Here is a 9,773-nt window from a genome sequence, read left to right on the forward strand (position 1 = left end):
TTCTTTACCTTCTCTTTTATTAGTTTCTCCCAACCCCCAATGTCAGTCCTGTTTTATAACAATTTTTGTTTTCTTGATGTGAACTCGGTGGCCTAGTGGATAAATAATTGTACCACCATCCCAAAGGCAGGTAGTTTAAATCCATCAGCTGCTCTGAAGAAAAAAAGATAAGCAGTCTCCTCTAGTGCTATTTATAGCTTCTGGAAATTTGGGGTCAGATACGAGTCAGTTCCAACATGATGGCAGTAAGTTATTGTTGTTGTTTGTTATAATTTAAAAGGTGTATATAGGTAGCGTCTTTGTATATAGTTGTCAAGTCAATGTCTTTACTTGTAAATACCAGATAAGATCTTTTCAGTTTCCTGTGATGAATTCATATACATATTTAATGAAAATATTTTAATTCCTTAATATATATTATATTTTTATTATCTGAAAGTGTCTGATTTATGATGATGCCTTTTTTATATTTTACAGAGAAAGGAGAACACAATAGTGTATTTTTATTATCTGAAAATAATGGACCTTTTTTTATGAACACAACGTGAATGTTATTTACATTTCACAATAACAATATCATATCCTTGATAATGCAAATTAAATTTAACAATTTTGCCTTTCCCTAAACATGACTTCTTTAATTTCTATTTACTTCTAAGTTTTCTATCTTAGATACATTTTATTAATTCTAGTTCTTTGTGGTTGAGCTCATATTTCTCCATTCCTGAAATCTTCCTGCCTGGATGGAGTATTTTTTCCTGCTAGATTTCCTATTTCCCCTTAGCTTTCTTATTCTTACTACTGCCTATTTGTAGGAGTACAATATGAAAATTTGTTTGAGAAAAAAAAATACCTGTCTCATCTCCTGAATAAATGTCACATAGTTTAGAAATCCTGAGATTCAGCACTTAATCTCTGGGCCAGTAGTCTTTAGAGTTAAAAAAGGAATTTTATCACTCATTTTTATTTCTCCACAGCATAAAAACTAGTGCTTCTTTATTTTCCATGGAGATATTTCATATACAGTATAGGAAACATTAATATTTCTACATATGAACTTCTTAGCATTTAGATTAGAAAAACAAATTGTATTTTCACACTCAATGTTGATTTTTTTTGTAACATATTCTTCCAATTTTGCTATAATGATTCTGTTCATTCTTTATCCTTTTACCAATGGGAATGCTGTCAAAAATACATCAACACATATCTTTCTTTCATTAAAAAATCTCAAGCATAAATATGCAATTAGTTGTGTTTTCCAATTTTTTCAGATGGGAAGAATAATCCTCATATACAATCTTAACTAGCTGGCTATCATTAACTGAGTTGGAAAGGACCAGCTGGCTGCATTTATATTCTGTCCAGTGAGCACCATATGGATATAGATACCAATTCCTTTTAAGTAAGTGAATATATTATAATGAAAATTATTTACAAATAAATTAATTCTTGAAAAATGGGGAGCTCTAGCATAGCTTAAAGTTATCAATGATGTGATAAAAAATTTTCTATCAAAGGACAGTACTCATGAAGTTTGTTATGGCTCTTAAAAAAAAGTAATGAAATAATAAAAGACCCAAGCAAATTAAACATACTAATAAACCTTCAGAGAAGGAGAGTAAAGGTCCTATTTTTGTTGTTTTGTTGTTAGGTCACCTTGGGAAAACAAGTTTCCAAAGTAAGTAACAATTATGACAGGTTCTGTCACCTTACAAATTGCTGTAGTTCACATGAAAAAAATTTACAAGTAATTTGATGCTCATTGAAACTAATATTGGAGCTATTTTTAGCATAAACACATTAACACAAAGCATTCTTTTTAACATTAGTGGTAAATAAGTGCATAGTAATTATTTCTAATTTTAGGGTAACAAACATCATTGATTTAGAAATTAAAATAGTATAATTCACTGTCACAAAGAGAAATCATTCTTATTTTTCCATTTGGATTCTTTCTAAAAACTTTGATAATTAATATTGTGATATCATAACAAAAAATATTTTCTTTTTTTCCTTATCTGTGATCTTTGTAATTTGGCATTAAACACATAATAGTATGATAAATTGATAACAATAAAATACTGTTTTAATGCCTCTGATTTCACTTTATTTTCTGGTTTTAAAATGTTCCCAGGGACATTTTCTTTCTCTAGGCATTATGCATAACATGCAAGGACACTTTTGCTATTTTGTAGGCATGAGTAGATCTTCAGAGTCACTATATGATATGTTCATATGACAGAAGAATTGATGCCTTTATTGAATATCCTGCAGACTACCAAAAGAGTAAACTGGTCTGTCTCGGAAGAAGTCAACCCAGATGCTCCTTAGAGACAAGACAGTGAAACTTTATCTCATATTTTGGTCATATTATCAGGAGTGACAAATTCCTATGGAAAAATGGAGGGTAGAGAAAGGCAGGAAGACTTTGTACAAGATAGTTTGACACTGTGACTGTAATGATGAGAGATTGTGAAAATGGCACAAAATATAGGGCAAAGTTCACATCTGTTGTTCATAGGGTTGCTATGAGTTGAACTTGACATGATGTCACCTAGCAACAACATATGCAAAGGGAAATGTTAGACTTAAATTTAGTCTTCCCTCTTGTTGTTATATATCATCCAGTCAGAACCAACTCAGAGTTTTCAAAGGCAATAAATCATACTGGAGGAGATTTCCCATCTTTCTCTTGTGGAGCAATTAGTGGCTTTGAGCTGTGTACGTTTAGATTGACTATGCAAATCCTTCCCACTAAGCCTGCAGAGCTCCCTGTCCTTCTCTAGGAGGAAGGAATTAGGCATCATGTCAACTTCAACTCATAGCAATCCTGCGAACAACAGTAGTGAACTTTGCCCTATATCCTGCGCAACTCCCTGCCAGGAGGCCTCTAGAGCTTCCTCTGAGTACATATACCATCTTAATTTCTTGGCTCTTTAATTTGTCTAGTGGCATTGAATAAATTACTGACATTCTTTGTTTTCCACTTTTCTTATCTATACAGTCGTAGAAATAATACATATCTCCCAGGTTTGTTGTGAAGAGTAAGTTAATTGACAGCTTCTGACACATTCTATACTTGTAAAAAATTGGTTTCTTTTTTTGTATAATCAAGAGTAATGTTTGCATTTTTTGATTCATTATTTAAAATGGATTTGTTACTCTCTTCCTAAAATCAGATGTTTCAGGTGTTATAAGCTCTTGTTGTTGTTACGTGCTGTTGAATTGAGTATGACTCTTAGAGATCATATGAACAACAAATCTGAATCCTGTCCTATCCTGTGCCATCCTCATAATCTTTACCATATTCAAGACCATGCTGAAGTCACTGTGTCAATTCATCTGGTTGAGGGTCTTCTTCTCTTTTGCTGACTCTCCACTCTTCCAAGTATGATATCCCTTTCTAAGGAATAACCTCTCCTAGCAAGATTCCCAAAGTATGAGAGATGAATGAAGCCTTACCATCATCGCCTCCAAGGAGCATTCTGACTGGATTTTTTCCAAGACATATTTGTGTCTTTTGGAAGTCCATAGCATATTCAGTACTCTACTCCCATACCACAGATCAAAGCCGTCGATTCTTTTATATCATCCTTATTCATTGCCCAGCTCTCAGATACATAGCAAGTGATTGGAAAGACCACAGCCTGAATCAGATGTACCTTATTTTGAAGGCTGCAGTAAGTGCATAGTTACTAGAAAATAGCTGAGATAAACTACTGTAAACAGAATCAAACCTATTGCCATTGAGTCCATTTTCAATTCATAGTTATCCACTGTTGGTTTCCTGAGGCTATAACTCTTTACTGGAGGAGATGGCTTCATCTTTGTCCTGTAGAACAGCAACTGGTGGATTCCAACTACCAAACTTATGCTTAACAACAAAATATATAATTTACTGTACAACCAGGGCTCCTTCAAATTGTAATAATATATATGATTACTAAATGTCAGACAAAAGTTCTCATGGTATTATGATAGAATAAAGAAATAGGACTACACAAGCACTTTACATTAGTCACAGTATGAATTGGAATGTCAGGTTAGAATTTGACAAACTGACACAGATAAACTGGTAAGAAGAAAACATTTGTTAAATGAGAGGCTTTGAAACCTAAGCATATATTCTTGTGGGCCCTCAGAAAAAGGAGTGAATCTTCATTTTAAGTGATTATATCTCAAATAATTATTAATTTGTATGAAATAAAGTTTTTCCAGAATGGGAAAAAAGTTAGAATATTTTAAAAATAAATAATAGACAAGCATTTCAGATTGTAATCACAAATGCTACATTCATCTACAGAGTTTTATATACTGAGGAAGATGTCTAAAAATTATTCTTCTGAATTCTTAACAACAGATACAACATTACAAGGCAGATACATATTTATTTCAAACATCTTCAACTCTCATGAGGCAGAAAAATTTTCAGATGGTCATTATTGTACTTTATAATCTCCATCATTCATATGAAGTACTAGTAGAAAGACAATACTTAAATAGAACAACTGAATAGTTTTTCTTTTAAATGCTATTGTTATGTGCTGTTGAGTCACCTGTGACTCATAGTGACTTTATGTCCAACAGCCTAAACCCTGTTTTATCCTCTGCCAATCTTATTGTTTCTGACACATCTACCTCCATACCCCAGATACCACATCACATTTTGAATAATTTACATTAGTGCTTTTTTTTTTCTTGAGAAAATACTGTACTTATTGCTACTTAGAGAATTCTGGTGACCTAGTGGTTAAGAAGGTGTGCTACCAATCTAAAAGGTGGTGGTTTGAATTCATCAGATGATCAAAAGGAGAAAGATGATCAATCAATCTCCTCCCATGTTACTTACAGCCTTGGAAAATTCACCATAGGGTAAACAAGAAGTTGTTCCTGGCTCAATAATATATAACAATAATTGCTTCTTAGGGACCTGACTACTCTTTTCTTCATGGTAAGGGAAGCTCTGCTAAGAAACTGTGCTGCAATCTCAATGGTATGTGATTCTAATCCACCAATTGCTTGGTGAAAGAGGATGAGCAATCTCTTCCCATCTGATTTATTGCCTCTGAAAACCTGCTGGAGGGTCAGCTAAGAGTAGATTACAACCTGACAGCAAACAACTGCTGCTGAAATGATGCCTTTATTAAAATCACACTAAATTTGCTTGTCTCAAAGACAAGAAATTCTTGTTAGCCATTTTATTTCCTAAAAATAATACACTTAAATGGAGACTCAATAATAATTACACCTTGGTTTCAGATGAGATTATGAGATTTTTATTTCCTAGTTTGTAATTAAATTAAAACAAGCCCATGAGAACCAATATATGATCTTGACTGAATTAAAAAAAATATTTGAAGCTTAGGTTTGAAGCATTGAACATCAGTGATTAATGACCAGATGAGTTGTGGGAATACATCAAGGATACAATTTTTGAAGACAGCGAAAGATCACTACAAAGCAGAGCATAAAGAAAAAAAACAACAAAAAAACCAAAACCAAAAATGATGTCAGAAGAGACCCTGAAACAAAGCCAAAACAAAGGCAAGATGAACTGAAAGGAAGGAGTTAGAATATTTCAAAGGGCAGCTTGAGAAGACAAAGCACACCATTGTACAGAGATCTAGAAATGGAGACTAAAAAGGGAAGAATTCGCTTAGCACTTCTCAGCTTGAAAGAACTGAAAAACAAATTCAAGACTTGAGTTGAAATACTTAGGAATGTTGGTGACAAAATCTTGAATGTTCCAGGAATATCAAAAGAAGATGGAAGGAATAAACAGAATCACTGGGACATAAAAGGATTGGCTTATTCTGAAATATTTCAGAAAAGTACCATATGAACAAGAGCTAATGATAAGGAATGAAGAATTTCAAACTGAAATGAAGGCATTGTGGAAAAATAAGGGAATAGGAGTTTATGGGATACCAACTGATACACTTTAAATTACAGATGCCAGAAAATTTGGATTACAACTAACTGGAAGAGAATCATATTTGTTCCCATTCTTAAGAAAGGTGATCCAACAGAATGTGGAAATTATCTAAGAATATCATTAATATCACATGCAAGCAAATTACTGCAAAAGAGAATTCAAAGAGGCTAGTACATATACAGAGAACTTCCAGTAGTTCAAGCTGGATGTTGAAGAGCCTGTGGCACCAGGAATATCATTGCTAATGTCAGCTGGATAGTGGCTGAAAGCAAAGAACACTAGTAGAACGTTTATCTGTATTTTATTGACTATCAAAAGGCTTTTGACTATGTATCATAACAAATTATGACTAACATTGAGAATAATGAGAATCCCAAAAAACTTAGTTGTGCTTGTGGGAACTCTATTCCTAGAGCAAGATGCTGTTGCATGAACAGAGCGAGAGAATAGTACATGGTTTAAATTAAGAATGGTGTGTGTCACGGTTGTCATTTCTCCATACCTATTTATTGTTTGCTAAGTAAATCATTCAACAAGATAGACTCTGTGAAGGAGAATGTAGCATCTGGATTGGAGGAAGACTCATCAATAAACTTTGGTATGCAGATGATGAAGCCTTACTTGCTGAAAGTAAGGAGGACTTGAAACACTTGCTGCAGAAGGTCAAACACTGTAGCCTTCAATATGAATTGTATCTCAAAGTAAAGAAAACAGAAATTGTTACCACTGGACTGATTGGCAACATCATGACAAATGAAAGAAAGATTTAAGCTATCAAAAACTTCATCTTACTTGGATCGATAATCAGTGCACTTGGTATGAGTAGTCAGGAGATGAAGAGACATATTACTCTGTAAAAGTCTGCAGTCAAGGACCTCTCCAATTTATTGAGGAACAATGATGTTGGTTTGAGGACTAAGGTACATCTGATTCAATAAAGTTATTTTAATAACTTCCTATGTCTCTGAGAGCTAGATATGTACAATGATGATAGAAGAATTGATGTTCTTGAATGGTGATGCTGGAGACTGCCAAAAAAATGAATAAGAGTGCTTTCTAGAGGAAAAAAATGATAAAGGTTTGTCTCATATATTTCGTGTACATTATTAGGAGAAGCTATAACTTGGAAAGGGACTATGCTTTAAATGGTGGAGGGCACTGATAGACAATAAGACCCTCAACTACATGGACTGATAAGTGACTGCAGTAGGCTTGAGTGTATCACAGATTGTGAGAATGATACAAGATAGGACAGGTTTGAGATCTGACCTGTTGTGCATAGGGTCACTATCAAATGCAGTTGTCTCAACAGCACCTAATAACAACAAGAAGTCTATAATTTTGAAAAATGAACCCAAAATTCCCCCCAGAAAACAGAGGCATAATTTTGTTCATGAGTCTTATGACTATTAGCTGTATGATTTAATCATTTAAATCTAATTTTGACTTATGATTCATTTTCACAAAGATAATATTAAAAACAGAGTTTAAAAATTTTGAGAACCTCCCAAAAGGCACAGTAGATAGAAGTCATGACATTTTACAAAAAATTAAAGCTCTTGAGAATCTAAGTAACTTGCTTGAATGTTCATAGCTACACCATTTTAGGCCATAAATAGCATCTAAAATATATATAACTTAAATTTTGAAAAAGAAAATGCACTAAGATATTCTAGAGTTCTACCCATGACATTCTGTTTTCTGCAGATTTTATGTATACCTTTTGGCATTTATAATAAATTAGAACATATGCAACAAATTTGTTGACATGTGATTATAAATGTATATTTGACTTGACCTAGAAAATTTTATTGTTGGAACAAGAGCAGCAATTGTATGTTGATAAAATGAGGGGGTGTGTGTGTGTAGTGAGATTAATTTCAGAATTTTTAACATTATGAAGAAATTGAGATTGTAACATTGTTGTTAAAATTTTAATATAGCTTTACAAGGTTTTAATAGTGGAAGAAATTGGCTATCCATCTACTCCCACCAAATGCATGGGTCCCAAATGTATTCTTATTCACAGTGTCTCTTCCTTAGGTTCATGAGGCCATACATCTTTGTGGGAGTAGATTGTTTCATCTTTCTCCCAAGAAGCTGTTCGTAAATTCAAACTGCTAACTTTTCTTGGTTGGTGGCCCAACATGACACACAATAAGCTTCTTTATTAGTTGTTGTTATTGTTATGTGCCATTGAGTCAAGTATGATCCTTTACAACTCTATGAACCACAGATCTAAACCCTGTCCTATCCTGTATCATCTCTGACACATGTATGCCCATTGCTGCAGCCACTATGTCAATTCATCTGATTGAGGGTCTTCCTCTACTTTGCTGACCCTCTACTATTTCAAGTATGATGTTTCTCTCCAAGGAAAATCCTTTCCTAACAACATGCCCAAATTATATGAGATGAAGCATTTCCATCCTTGCCTCTAAGGAGCACTCTGGCTGCATTTTCTCCAATACATATCTCTTTGTTCTTTAGACAGTCCACAGGATATTCAGTACTCTGCCTCAGCACCATAACTTAAAGACATTATTCTTCTGCCATCCTTATTCATTGTCCAGCTTTTCAGGTGTATTATAAGTGATTAGAATGAGTATAGCTTGAATCAGGTGTACCTTTGTCTTTAAACTGACATCATTGCTCTTTAGTACTGTGGAAAATATCCCTGACAGCAGACATCCCTAAATCTCTATGTTTCCTGAGCTCCTTACTGCTCGTACAAGCAATGATTCTGCCTTTTCTGGTATATCATCAGGGACTGCAAGAAATTAAAGTTGAATTCCAAAGATGATGTGGAATAAGGATTGCCACTGCTGGTTTTAAATGTATCTCTAGTGCACACTAAGTAATTGCAAAGATTATGGCCTAAACCAGGTGCACCTTGTTCTCTAGCTTGACATCATTGCTCTTTGGCATTTTGGAGAGTTCCCTGATAGCAGATGTCTTTAATGCAACTCATTTTTTGATTTCCTGACTGTTGGTGCCAAGAGTGTTGATTGTAGTGCCGAGCAAGCTGAAATTGTTAACAATCTCAATCTCTTCTCCATCTATCATGGTGCTTCCAATTGGCCCAATGGTAAGAATCTTTATCTTTTTTATGCTAAGCTTTAATCCACATTGAAGACGACAGTCCCAACTCCCATATCCTCTCAAACATTTATTGCTTGCTGCTTTAGGAACGTCTTTTGTAAAAAATAATACTTAGTAGTGTGAAAGGAAAAGCATTGTAATAAACAGTAATGATCATTTGTAATTGATTTTATTGTTGTGCTAAGGGTTTATTGTTCAAAATTACTTCCTTTAGCTCTTTGATTTTGACTTTGCCATATGATGGGCAGGAATATGCGAAGAGGGTGCGTTAGCATATCCACCAGAGGATTTGCTAGTCTCGCCATTAAATTCAGTGGATCCAGCAACAGAATAGGAGAAACCTTACTACTAACAAAGCAGCAGCAAGAGAATAGAACACATCCTTCAGGGCCAAAGATTCTTGTGCCAGCTAGACTAGGGCCTACAGGAACAGCAGCCATAGAAGCCACAGCAGAGAAGCAGAGAGACTCAAAATGACATTGGGGTTGTTACCCTCTATGGAACCAAAGCTAGAAGTCTTTTCCCAGGTTTGTTGGACAGCTGGAGGTAAGGGTGGGGAACGCCATAACTCACAGGCCAGGGAGCTGTGCAAACTCTTGTCTGCAGCCGTCCTGACTGAGTGTATTCTGCTACTAGTCTAAATTTATCCACAGGTGTTTAAGGCCTCAAACCTGTCCCTGAGACTGTTTTTAAATTCAAGTGGGATCAAATTTTGATTTTTGTGGATTTGATT

Source organism: Elephantulus edwardii, unplaced genomic scaffold, assembly GCF_000299155.1.
Source record: "Elephantulus edwardii isolate Elephantulus edwardi_28Jun2011 unplaced genomic scaffold, EleEdw1.0 scaffold00084, whole genome shotgun sequence".
Lineage (NCBI taxonomy): Eukaryota > Metazoa > Chordata > Mammalia > Macroscelidea > Macroscelididae > Elephantulus > Elephantulus edwardii.